Genomic DNA, 12,377 nt, shown 5'->3' with positions numbered 1-12,377 from the left:
CGAAAATCCTAATACCCATTTGACAAATTTCTTAGAAATTTGTGACACTTTTAAAATTACTGATGTAACTGTAGAAGCAATCAAACTTCGCCTTTTTCCTTTTACCTTGAAGGATCGAGCCAAAGAATGGTTAACTTCTATGCCAGCCGCATCAATTGAGACTTGGGAGCAATTAGCCCAAGCATTTTTATCAAAATTTTTCCCTTTAGCAAAAACCGCAAGAGTCATTAAAGAGTTAACATCCTTTTCTCAAAATGATAATGAAACTCTTTATGAGGCTTGGGAACATTTTAAAGAACTTCAACGTTTATGCCCACACCACCAATTGCCCGCTGAACTTTTAATGCAAACATTTTATAATGGACTAAATCCTACAACTAGAGGTTCATTGGACGCTATGTCTGGAGGGTTATTCATGAAGAAAACATCTGCCCAAGCAAGAGAACTTTTGGAGGAAATGGCAATCAACAGCAGTATGTGGCCCGCGGAATGTGGACACGTACCATTAGCGAAACCATCATCCTCAACAACATCATCAGTTAAAGGTATAGTGAATCTTGATCCAGTAGCGATGTTGCAAGCCCAATTTTCTGCCCTGTCGCACAAAATTGATAGGTTTATGGCACCGTGTGATCCTAATGGTCAACCAATCCAAAGAGATGTGGATTACGAAGGAATGAGTGAAATTGAACAGGTAAACTTTGTCCAAGGGCAAAACCAAAATAATAACCCTTATTCCAACACATATAATCCTGGATGGAGAAATCATCCTAACTTTAACTGGAGAGATAATAATAACAATAATGTCAATGCTAATCAAAATCGTACTACTACTTATCAAAATCAATCCAGAGATACGATTAGCACTTTATCTTCTAAAATCGACAAATTCATTGATGTGATGAGCGGAAAAATAAGTAATCACGACGATGGTTTTAAACGGATCGAGAATAAATTCGATCGGCTTATTAAAAACCAATCATCTAGCATCCATAATTTGGAGATTCAAATTGGACAACTCGCTAAATCAATTCCATCCTGCAAAGAGGGAAGTCTTCCAAGCCATACGGAAGAAAATCCGAAAGAGCATGTTAAGGCTATCACTCTTCGTTCAGGGAAAAATTACTTAGGCCCGGAAATGCCCGGAAATTCGACTTCACCTGGAACTGATTTACCAAAATCCAAAGAAGATACATTAAAACAAAAAGATGCACCGATTGACTCTAGTACAAAAACTTTTGTACCCAAACCACCTTTTCCAGACAAAGTCCGCAACAAGGACTATGATAAACAACTTTTAACATTTTTAGATAAACTTAAAATTTTGCATATTAATTTAACGTTTATGGATGCAATTACGCAAATTCCCAATTATGGTAAATTCCTCAAAGATTTAATTTCAAAGAAAATCAGTTGGGAAGGAATTTCATCCATTTCACTAACTGAAGATTGTAGTTCGATTGTGTCAAGTAATTTGCCCACAAAACTCAAAGATCCCGGATGTTTTACCATTCCATGTAAATTGGGCGATATAGAATTTCCCAGTTGTCTTTGTGATTTAGGAGCAAGTATTAACTTGATGCCATTATCTATTTTTAATAAGTTAGGCTTAGAAGAAGACATCAAACGTACCAATATGGTTTTGCAATTAGCAGATCAAACCACTAAAAGACCATACGGTATAATTGAGGATGTTTTAGTTAAAGTTGACAAATTTATTTTTCCTACCGATTTCGTTATTTTAGATTTTGCTTATGATGTAAATTGTCCGCTAATCTTTGGTAGACCGTTCATGAACACGGGACGTGCTCTAGTTGATGTATCGGAAGGGAAAGTAGTTTTACGAATAGGAGATGATAAGATTGAGTTTGATATGAACAAAGCGATGAAATATCCTATGGAAGATTTTGCTTGTATGAAACTTGATTTAATTTAAGCATGTGTAAATGACATTGTTCAAAAAGAAGAAATAATAGAACCTATAATGAGTGAGGAACTAGAAGATAAGGACCCAGAATCTTTGATTCGAGAAGATGGACCAGTTCCGCCTTCAATTGTAGTTCCACCTAAATTAGAACTTAAAGAATTACCAAGTCATTTGAGGTACGCTTTCTTAGGCGAAGGCGATTCTCTACCTATTATTATCTCTAACAAACTAACACACGTTCAAGAAGAGAAATTGAAAGAAGTTGTTAGAAATAGGATAGGAAGTATGGGTTGGCAAATTTCAGACTTAAAAGGTATTAATCCAAGTATTGTAATGCATAGAATTCACTTAGAAGAAGATAAGCCACCTAAAGCGGATAGGCAAAGACGCCTAAATCCGAACATGAAAGAAGTAGTAAAAAATGAGATTACTAAACTTCTGGACAGTGGAATCATCTACCCTATCTCGGATAGTGAATGGGTTAGTCCAATCCATTGTGTACCTAAAAAGGGAGGCATAACAGTTGTAAGGAATGAAGAAGGAGAATTAATACCCACACGAACCACCACTGGTTGGAGGGTTTGTATAGATTATAGAAATTTAAATAAAGCAACTAGGAAAGATCATTTCCCTCTTCCTTTCATTGATCAAATGATCGAAAGGATAGCTGGTCACGCTTTCTACTGTTTTCTTGATGGTTACTCCGGATTCTTTCAAATATACATTTACCCGGATGACCAAGATAAAACAACCTTCACATGTCCTTACGGAACATTTGCATATAGAAGAATGCCCTTTGGTCTATGTAACGCACCTGCAACATTTCAACGTTGTATGACTGCGATTTTTAATGATTTCATTGAAGATATCATGGAAGTTTTTATGGACGATTTTTCAGTTTATGGAGATTCTTTTGATTCATGCCTAGAAAACTTGGATAAAGTTTTGTCTAGGTGTGAAGAAACAAATTTGGTATTAAACTGGGAAAAATGTCATTTCATGGTTGACGAAGGAATTGTTTTAGGTCACAAAATATCTGAAAAAGGATTAGAAGTAGATAGAGCAAAAACTTCAGTAATAGAGAAATTACCCCCTCCAACTACTGTTAAGGGAGTAAGATCATTCTTAGGACATGCTGGTTTTTACAGAAGATTTATTAGAAATTTTTCTGTAATTTCCAAACCACTCACTAATTTACTCATGAAAGATTCAACCTTTGATTTTAATGAAGAATGCGTTAAAGCTTTCGAAACATTAAAAACAGCTTTAGTCAGTGCACCTGTTATTGCTAAACCCAATTGGGATCTACCATTTGAAATTATGTGTGATGCAAGTGACTTAGCTGTCGGATGTATTTTAGGTCAAAGGAAAGATAAGAAACTTCATGTCATTTATTATGCAAGTCACACACTGTCTGGTGCACAATTAAACTACACCACAACAGAAAAAGATATGTTAGCTGTAGTTTTTGCATGTGACAAGTTTAGGTCATACTTATTAGGTTCAAAAGTTATTATTTACACTGATCATGCAGCATTAAGATATTTGTTTGCTAAAAAGGATGCAAAACCACGTCTAATTAGATGGGTTTTATTGTTGCAAGAATTTGATATAGAAATTAAAGACAAAAAGGGAGTTGAAAACCTTGTCGCCGATCATCTATCGAGACTTGAAGATGAAAATGGTCCTATAGGTGAAACAACCGGTATACGAGATGATTTCCCTGATGAACACCTCTATCAAATAAAAAGTGCCATGTCACCTTGGTATGCAGATATTGCTAATTATCTTGCAGCCAATATTATTCCGGAAGGATTAGATTTCCAGCAAAAGAAGAAATTTTTCTTCGATATTAAACAATATTTTTGGGAAGATCCTTTTCTGTTCAAGACTTGTGGTGACGGGATAATTAGGAGATGCGTTGGTGAAAATGAATACGAATCCATAATGTCCGTTCATTTATTACTCGTTGTGATAAGTGCCAAAGAACAGGAAATCTAGGAAGGAAAGATGAGATGCCCCTCACAACCATATTAGAAGTTGAAGTCTTCGATATGTGGGGAATAGATTTCATGGGACCTTTTCCCCCTTCCAATGGTAAAACTTACATATTAGTTGCCGTCGATTATGTTTCGAAGTGGGTTGAAGCAATTGCAACCCCGACGAACGATTCTAAAGTTGTCGTTAATTTTCTTGACGATATATTCTGTAGATTTGGTTGTCCAAGAGTTATCGTTAGTGATGGCGGTACTCATTTTATAAACAAGAGTTTTGAAACACTTATGAAAAAATATGGAGTACGTCACCGCGTATCAACGTCGTACCATCCTCAGTCAAATGGTCAGGCGGAGATATCAAATAGAGAACTCAAATGGATTCTCGAGAAAATGGTTTCATCTTCTAGAAAAGATTGGTCTTCTAAACTCAATAATGCATTATGGGCATACCGTACTGCATTTAAAACGCCAATAGGAATGACTCCGTACCGTTTAGTGTATGGTAAGGCATGTCATTTGCCAGTCGAATTAGAACATAAAGCCTATTGGGCTATTAGAGAACTAAACTTTGATTTACGACAAGCAGGTAAGAAACGTTTGCTCAATTTGAATGAGTTAGATGAGTTACGTCATCTATCTTACGAAAATGCAGAGATTTATAAAGAAAAAGTGAAAAAATGGCATGATGCCAAAATTAAAGTTAAACACTTTAATGTTGAGGATAAAGTGCTGTTATTTAATTCACGACTTCGTTTATTTCCAGGAAAACTTAAGTCCAGATGGTTAGGACCATATTTAGTCGCCAAAACATTCGATTATGGTTCTTTAGAACTAGAAGGTCCTACCGGAGTTCGATTCAAAGTTAATGGTAATCGATGTAAAATCTATTACGAAAATATTTCCCAACTAGGAATTGAGTTCATAACAAGATTATCTGACATATGAATTACTCAGTTTATTTTATTTTATTGTTTTTATGATTTTGTTTATTTTTTTTTATTTATTTATTTATTTTTTTTTTCAAAATGCTATTTTTATGATTAGATGACTTTATGTTATGATTTAAATGCATAAAACATTTATATTCTATGATTTTAGATTTAATTTTTAGGAAATTAGGATGAATTTGAAGTTTCAGGCAATTCTCTACCGAGAATTTAGAATTCCCTGCCGAGAATCCCTTTATTTAAGAATGTCACAAACAGGTTCGGATTTCTCTGTTCATACCGAGAATTTTTAAATTCTCTACCGTGAATCAGGAGGTAGCTTTGATGCCTGATTTTCGCATGAAAATCAGCGTGTCGCGACCGCGGCTTTGCCATTCGCGGTCGCGACACGCGTGTTTCCTGCACTATCAGGCCTGAAACACTCTCACCCTTTCGACGAACCTCTTGGCAATTGAAACATTAAGTTTCTTCATTCCCGAAAGGTACAATTTATACCTTTTCATAATTAAAACAATACCTCTTTTCATCTTAAACTCTTATAAATTAATCTTAGAGGATTCAGGTTCTGTTACAATTCTTTTCATCTTTGTCAGAACTCTGATTTTCTTCTCAAAACACCGTTCTTTGCTAAAAGTAACACTAACTTTGCACCATGCCTACCAAATACAAATCACATAGGCACAATGCTGCCTCAATCAACAAACGCCCAGACTTATCCAAGCGATATGGGGCGCCTTTTCCTATCTTCAATCACGATGAAGGTAGGCGTTATTGGAATCACCGTTACAAATTCTTCACCGGAATGTTGTATATGGATGAATTTCTTAATAGCCAATTAGGCATTTCTGATGACATGAGCCGCTATATGGAGCGCCTAGGGTGGACAAAATTCACCCAAATGCGATTTCCAATAATCGATGACTGGATACTCGAATTCTTCTGTACCGTGCGTTTTACTAATAAACGACGAGTACGTCTTAGTTTTCGTCGAGAAGGCGAAATCTTCACTTTGGGCTATCCCGAGTTGCATGCTTGGTTTGGTTTTCCCCCGAGGGATACAATCAAATGTCATCCTGGACGAGACATGACATCCTCGGACATTTGAAGAATGCTCACTGGATTCTGGCGATTCAATTCAAAACTCGCCTATAATCACTCTTTTCGCTCCAACTCCATGCTGTATTTACACAAATTTCTGTGTCACAGTTTATTTGGGCGCACATTCAGTAGTGTGGTCCGTGACACAGATTTGTATGTTCTTGGACATATATTCCAGGGCAATGCAGTGGATTCTTCCAAAATTCTGATGGAAGGTCTTGTCGCCGCTTCTCGATCCAAAGATAAGAAGATTGGGTTCGGCAATATAATCTGTGGAATAATTCTCGGTTCAAAGGGCACCATTGATATTCCCTGGAGTGATGATGAATTCTTCCCAACAATTGACTATGAATTTCTCAAGCACGAAGGACTTGTGAAACGTGTCTTTCGAGCATGGCCTCAATTTTTGTCTGCACCGGAACATGAAACTTTCGTGCAGTTTCAAATTGATCGTATTAAGGCCAGAAATATCCCGTTAGATATGGATGAATATGTAGAATAGTTTCTGTTTTTCATTTTTGTTTTTGTATATATTTTGTTTTGTTTTAATTATTGGTTTGTTTTCATTACTTGTACATATGTTTATTTAATAAAAATCTTATTTAGTTCAATTCTTAATTTTCTTAGATTTATCCATTTGATCCATTATATATACTTATCATATTTCATATGGGTAGTTTCTAATTATTCTTACTCAAAATTAAGATAAAAAGGATTCACTTGAACTATTACGGTTTTCTATTTTTCCACACGTATTTCTACATTTAATTCTCTTTGTAACTCAATTTATTTTTAATGAATTAAGTTTTCATTTAATCAATTCAATTCATGTATTAAAATGAAATACCATGCACTTATTATGCATTTAATATGGTTCTCTTAACTTATATGCATAAATGCACATTTAAGTTTCATTAATTCTTCATAACCAATTTTTTATACTTTAATTCAATTTATTAAGGTAAAACCTTTGGTTTTCCTTGCAATTAATGACATTTATTTAAGTTTTAAGTGCAGGAACACTTCATATTAAGTTCAGGAATTCCACCGAGTTACATCCGCTGCTGGAAAATTGCCGATGTGGTAAACTCGGAGGGTGACTGGATCTGGTCTAAGTTTGATACCTTCTTTAACCTGGAGACCCTCCTGAAAATTAGAGGAGTGAAAATTAGTAATCAAGAGGAAGATAAAGACAAGCACTGCTGGGCCCTGACCAATAATGGTGCTTATTCTTGTAAATCTGCCTATGAAGCCTTTATTCCTAACAGGGACGATCCTCCATCGGATATCTGGAAGTCTATTTGGGCCCTTAAAATCCCTTACCGGATTAGGAGTTTCCTTTGGCTGGGAGTCAAGAACAGGTTGCTTACTAATTCGGATAGACAGAGAAGGCACTTGGCGGTTTCGGGATCCTGTACTAGATGTAGAGACCATGTTGAAACCTTGTGTCATGCTCTTAGGGATTGCCCCAAAAGTAAAGAGGTGTGGAGTAAGGTTCTGCCCCACCACGTTCTCCCTTCCTTTATGGCTCATTCTGAGGCTGACTGGTTCTCGGAAGGAGCTAGTGGGAAGTTATTGGCAAACATGGACAATGGTGATATTTTCTTTGCTATAATCTGTCACCAAATTTGGAAGTGGAGAAATGAGGAGATCTTTGCTGAGAAAACTGTCTTTATTCCGGATTTATTTGATTTCTTCTCTAAAAAGCTCTCTATCATCACTGAGAGCTTTAAAGGGGATCCCTTGGTTGGAGCTACCCAGAAGAGAGAGGTCCATCTTGTTGGTTGGAGTAAACCTTGTGAAGGGGTTGTCAAGCTGAATACAGATGGCTCCTGCCTTAACAATGGGAAGATTGCTGCAGGAGGTGTTCTTCGTGATGCAGGTGGTGCCTGGCTGGCAGGCTTCACTCATAACCTAGGGTTGGGTTCCTCCTACTCTGTGGAACTTTGGGGTATCCTCTCTGGTATCAAGCTCGCCATTAGCCTGGGGGTTAGGAGGCTTTCTATTGAATCTGATAACTTGGAGGCGATCAACAGGATTTCAGATAACCGGGCTATTTGTCTTAAAAGCCAAAATCTTATCAAAGCCGTTTTAAGGCTTCTCCCTTCCTTCGAGTTCTGGAAGTTCTCCCACATCTACAGGGAGCAGAACCGGGTTGCGGATCGCTTGGCGGAAGCTGGCCATGAGGGGATGTTAGGTGTTTCTACCCTTTCAGACCCTCCCCTCTTTCTCACTTCCCTGCTTCTTGAGGACAGGATTGGGGTCAGCCTTCCTAGGTTGATCCCGGGTTAGGTTTCTTTGTTTGTTGTTTTTCTTTCTTTACCTACCCAAAAAAAAAAGTTCAGGAACCATTTCCTCAACAAAAATTACACAAACCATGTCAAAAGGCACCAAAATAGGGCATTTTTACCAATTCTCTACCGAGAATTTATTAATTCTCGGTATGAGCAGCAACTTTGGTAAGATTTCAGGGCGAAAATTGCCTGAAATTCGCGTGCCGTGGCCACGGCTTTGCCATTCGCGGTCGCGACACGCGTATAATTTGCCCTATTAAGTCCGATTTTGCCACTAACTTTTGCCTATTTCTATTCCTATTCTACCTATTCACCTACTTATACAACCCTATATAAACCTACTTCTTACACAAACCTCACATCACCTCTATTTTTACCCAATCCCTTACTCCAAACTCTTCCCCAAAAATCTACTTTTTGTCTTCCCAATTTATTCACTCCAATTTCTATCCTCTTTTCCATTCAATCAATTCCCTATTCCAAAACCCCAAACTCATTTCAAGCTTTGCTTTCTCTCTCAATTTCTTCTTTTTCTTCTTCTTCTCACACCTTAACTACACTAAACACCATCACCATGGTTAGGACTAAGTGTGTTGGTAACAAGCCCGCTGTTACGGAAGCTAATCGCCTTCGGGTTCAATGCGTAGCTTATTTTGACATCTATTCGGAGGAAGAAGCCGCTCGTTTCAAACATTTTTCTCAAGCCGACCGTCAATTTGTTGATATGCACTTCTTAGACTTCCATTCGGTAAGAGCATTAAACTTCTCTACTCGAATTGATGCCTTTATTGAAGCTTTGGGTTGGCAAGAATTCGTTAATATGCGTTTCCCGCGTATTAATGAATATGTGGTGGAATTTTTGGTCACTTTGTCCATGAACAAGAAGAAAACTTCAATTTCTTTTAGGAATAATGGTATACCTTACACCATTAACTATGAAGCAATGGGAAATATGTTTGGTTTCCCTACTTCTGATTTTTATGATAAGCCTAAAGATTTTGATAATGATGCGGTTTGGCAAACTCTTTCGGACCAAGATTATTTTAATTCAAAATACACTTCAAGCAAGTTGATTAAGGACAATTGTGTGTTCTTCTTTCATAAGTATTTGAGTTTCTCCTTGTTTGGTCGTGTTGAGAGTTCAAAGGTTCAGGTTCGGGATTTGTATGTTTTGGATAGTTTGCTTAAAGGTTTGAGGATTGATAGCATTGGCATAATGTTTGATAATTTGTTCCGTGCTTCGAGGGCTAGTACCATCCAGATCCCTCTTTGTAATTTTTATCACCGGTATTATGTTGGGAGCACGGGGTGAATTGGCCGACTATGACATGTCCACCTACCGTGGGTATATACCGCTTTTGGACATCTCGGCTCTTGAGCGAGCTCATTTATTGCTTCCCCAAGGACCTCCCGTCTTTATTTCCTATGCTACCCGTATTGCCCATCTTCGTGGCACTATGGGTGGTGGCGCTTCAAGTTCTCAATTTGTAGGTACCGAAGGCGGCGGAGATGCGGAGGGAGAGGAAGATGAACCACCGGCTCAAGCACAACCCCAAGCACCTCAAGCGGAGGATGATCCGGTCGATTTGCGGAGGATTTTGAACCAAATCAATTCCAACAATCGTCAAATGAACTTGCGAATTGATGATTTGGTTGAAAACAATATGGTGATGAATGACAACCTCAACCTTTTGAGGCGTGAACATCGATCAACTCGGCATCGGATGCTTTCCTTTTTCCGACGTCGCAATGTGGAGACGTCACCTACACCTCCCGATTCACCACCTCAAGCTTAGGTTGTTTTCCTTTCATTTTATTTTTATCTTGTTATAATTTGGTACAATTTTAATTTTCTTATGTTTGGTACATTTTCTATTTTTAATTTTATGTTGAATGTTTCATTTGCTACAATTTAAATCTTTGTTTCGTATGCCTTATTTCGTATTTATTTTTTATGTTTTCTCCATTTTTGCACCAATGAGGACATGGTCCAATTTAAGTGTGGGAGGAGATATACATATATCATTTCCACATATACGAATAAATGCAACGAAAATATTATTTTGCAAATACGAACAAATGCAACGAATGATATTCATGCAAATGCAACACATATATATATTGCAAAACATTTTTCACAATAACTTGACATTTTTCATATATTTTTAAAAAAAATTAAGCATAAGTTAATATGATTAATTGTTTAGGTTATCATTATTGTTAGAAACAATATTTCTATACGGGTACTTATTTTTAAATTTTTCACAAATCTCCGTTACGATTTTAAATAAAGTTGTCTCGAGTGAATGTATTTAAGTTAAAAAAAATTCTTTATTTTCAATCTCTATTTTATATCATGCAATTCATGATACAATAAATCTTATTTTAAATTTTCAATTAGGTTTATAGGCATTAAATTGAACTAACAATTTTTAGCTCGGTTTGATTTCATCTTACATTAACACCAATTGAAGTTTTTAAGGAAACTTTAGCCATAATACATGTTGAATTATAAGTCAATATAGGATGAATGTGCTATTTTTCTTTTTCCCAAGTTACAATTTTATAATTCATGTTAATTAATCAATTAGTTGAATTCTTAACTTTTGGCCACGATTGAGACCAACCTTATCACAATCGAGGTATGAAAGGGAAGAATAATTAAGTACCGTTTACTTTTGGTCACGGTTGCGACCACCCTTATCACAATCGAGGTATGGAAGGAACGTGTAAAACAAAAATAAAAATATAAGCATGTATAAGTTTAAAGTAACGCTTGCGTCCACCCATGACATGGTCGGTACCTCTTAAGTAAACACAAAGCAATAAAATACGTATTAGGCTACGGTTGAAACCACCCTTATTTCGGGCGTAACCAAGCAAATAAAATCAAGTACTTATTCATTTTAATATATCTTATATATTAGTTTAGGTTTGGGAAAGAAATTTTGTGCTTTTAAATGCCTTGAGATGAAAGATTCAATAACATGCGTGCTTATATCATCCCGAATGCTTCGATTCAAAATTAGAAATATAAGACGAATGATATATCGTATTTATACTAAGTTAGTTTGATATTTTGCGTATAAATTTGCCATGCGAAGTTAGTCTTTTCGGCTTAACTAATTCAAAAGGTAATGCCAAGATATATGTTTTATTTTCATAAAAAAGATTAGTTAGAGAATGAATTCAGTGAAATTTTGCTCGGGACTAGCAAAAGATTAAGTGTGGAGATTTGTTAAGCCCAAAATATACCTAAAATATCATCAATAATTACATCAATATTGCTACGAATTTATGCTATTTATAACTGTTTAGAAAGCTTTTACTCTCGAATATGTTTCTTTCTTGCAAGGTACATAAATATTTGGTAAAATCCAAATAGGAGTAAAAAGAGCTCAAAAATAGAAGAAAAACCCTACAAAAGGAGTCGAAGACGACGAAAACTAATAACGCCAAGTCGAGGACACGAACGAAAGCTGAAAAACCGAAAAAGCTCCGTGCCGCGACCGCGGCTCCCCCTATTCACGGTCGCGACACGCGTCCTTCAGTCTTTTTTCCCTTCGTTCGAAGTACAATTGATGCTCCCCCATTCTCGGTAGAGAATTTAAATATTCTCGGTACGAGCAGGAGATTTTAAAAGCCTGTTACACACTTTCGTTTTCGACGAAACGCGATCGTTCGGGTGGATAAAGACGTCCTTTCGCAGCGGACACGATCCTTCACAACGGACACGACACTTCGATCAAGACTCTTCAACATCTATAAATAAAGAGTTGATGGAGAGTAGAAAAATATAGAAAGTTATATGTGTAGAAGAAAGAGATTAGTGTAGAATTTATGCAGAAATTCCGAATCAAGTGATTCAGAAAGTTAGATTTCGATTCTGTTCAAAAGCAATATGATGTACACACATTGTTTATTCAATAATAACAAATTCAGTAACGTTTAGACATTGTTCCAGTTTAGTTTACATTTTGGTAGTGGACCGACCCAGTCTCTATTATGAAGATTCAGCGAGAAGATTGAGTAGAGGATTCGCCCCTGAGCCTGACAAACTCTAACGAAACCCAAGGAAAGGATTGACAACCCGTTCACTTGCACGCCGTCGAAG

At 36.7% G+C, this 12,377-nt stretch overlaps 1 non-coding gene across 1 annotated transcript; it reads right to left on the bottom strand.

The window, feature by feature from the left end:
• Window positions 1-220: 220 nt before the first annotated feature.
• On the bottom strand, window positions 221-327 carry LOC136201692 (small nucleolar RNA R71). Its single transcript, XR_010674035.1, has one exon. It is a non-coding gene; the product is annotated as a small nucleolar RNA R71 (small nucleolar RNA).
• Window positions 328-12,377: the final 12,050 nt, after the last annotated feature.

Source organism: Euphorbia lathyris, chromosome 7 (assembly GCF_963576675.1).
Source record: "Euphorbia lathyris chromosome 7, ddEupLath1.1, whole genome shotgun sequence".
NCBI lineage: Eukaryota > Viridiplantae > Streptophyta > Magnoliopsida > Malpighiales > Euphorbiaceae > Euphorbia > Euphorbia lathyris.
The sequence above is the reverse complement of the archived record's forward strand: the minus strand, read 5'-3'. Positions and strand labels throughout refer to the sequence as shown.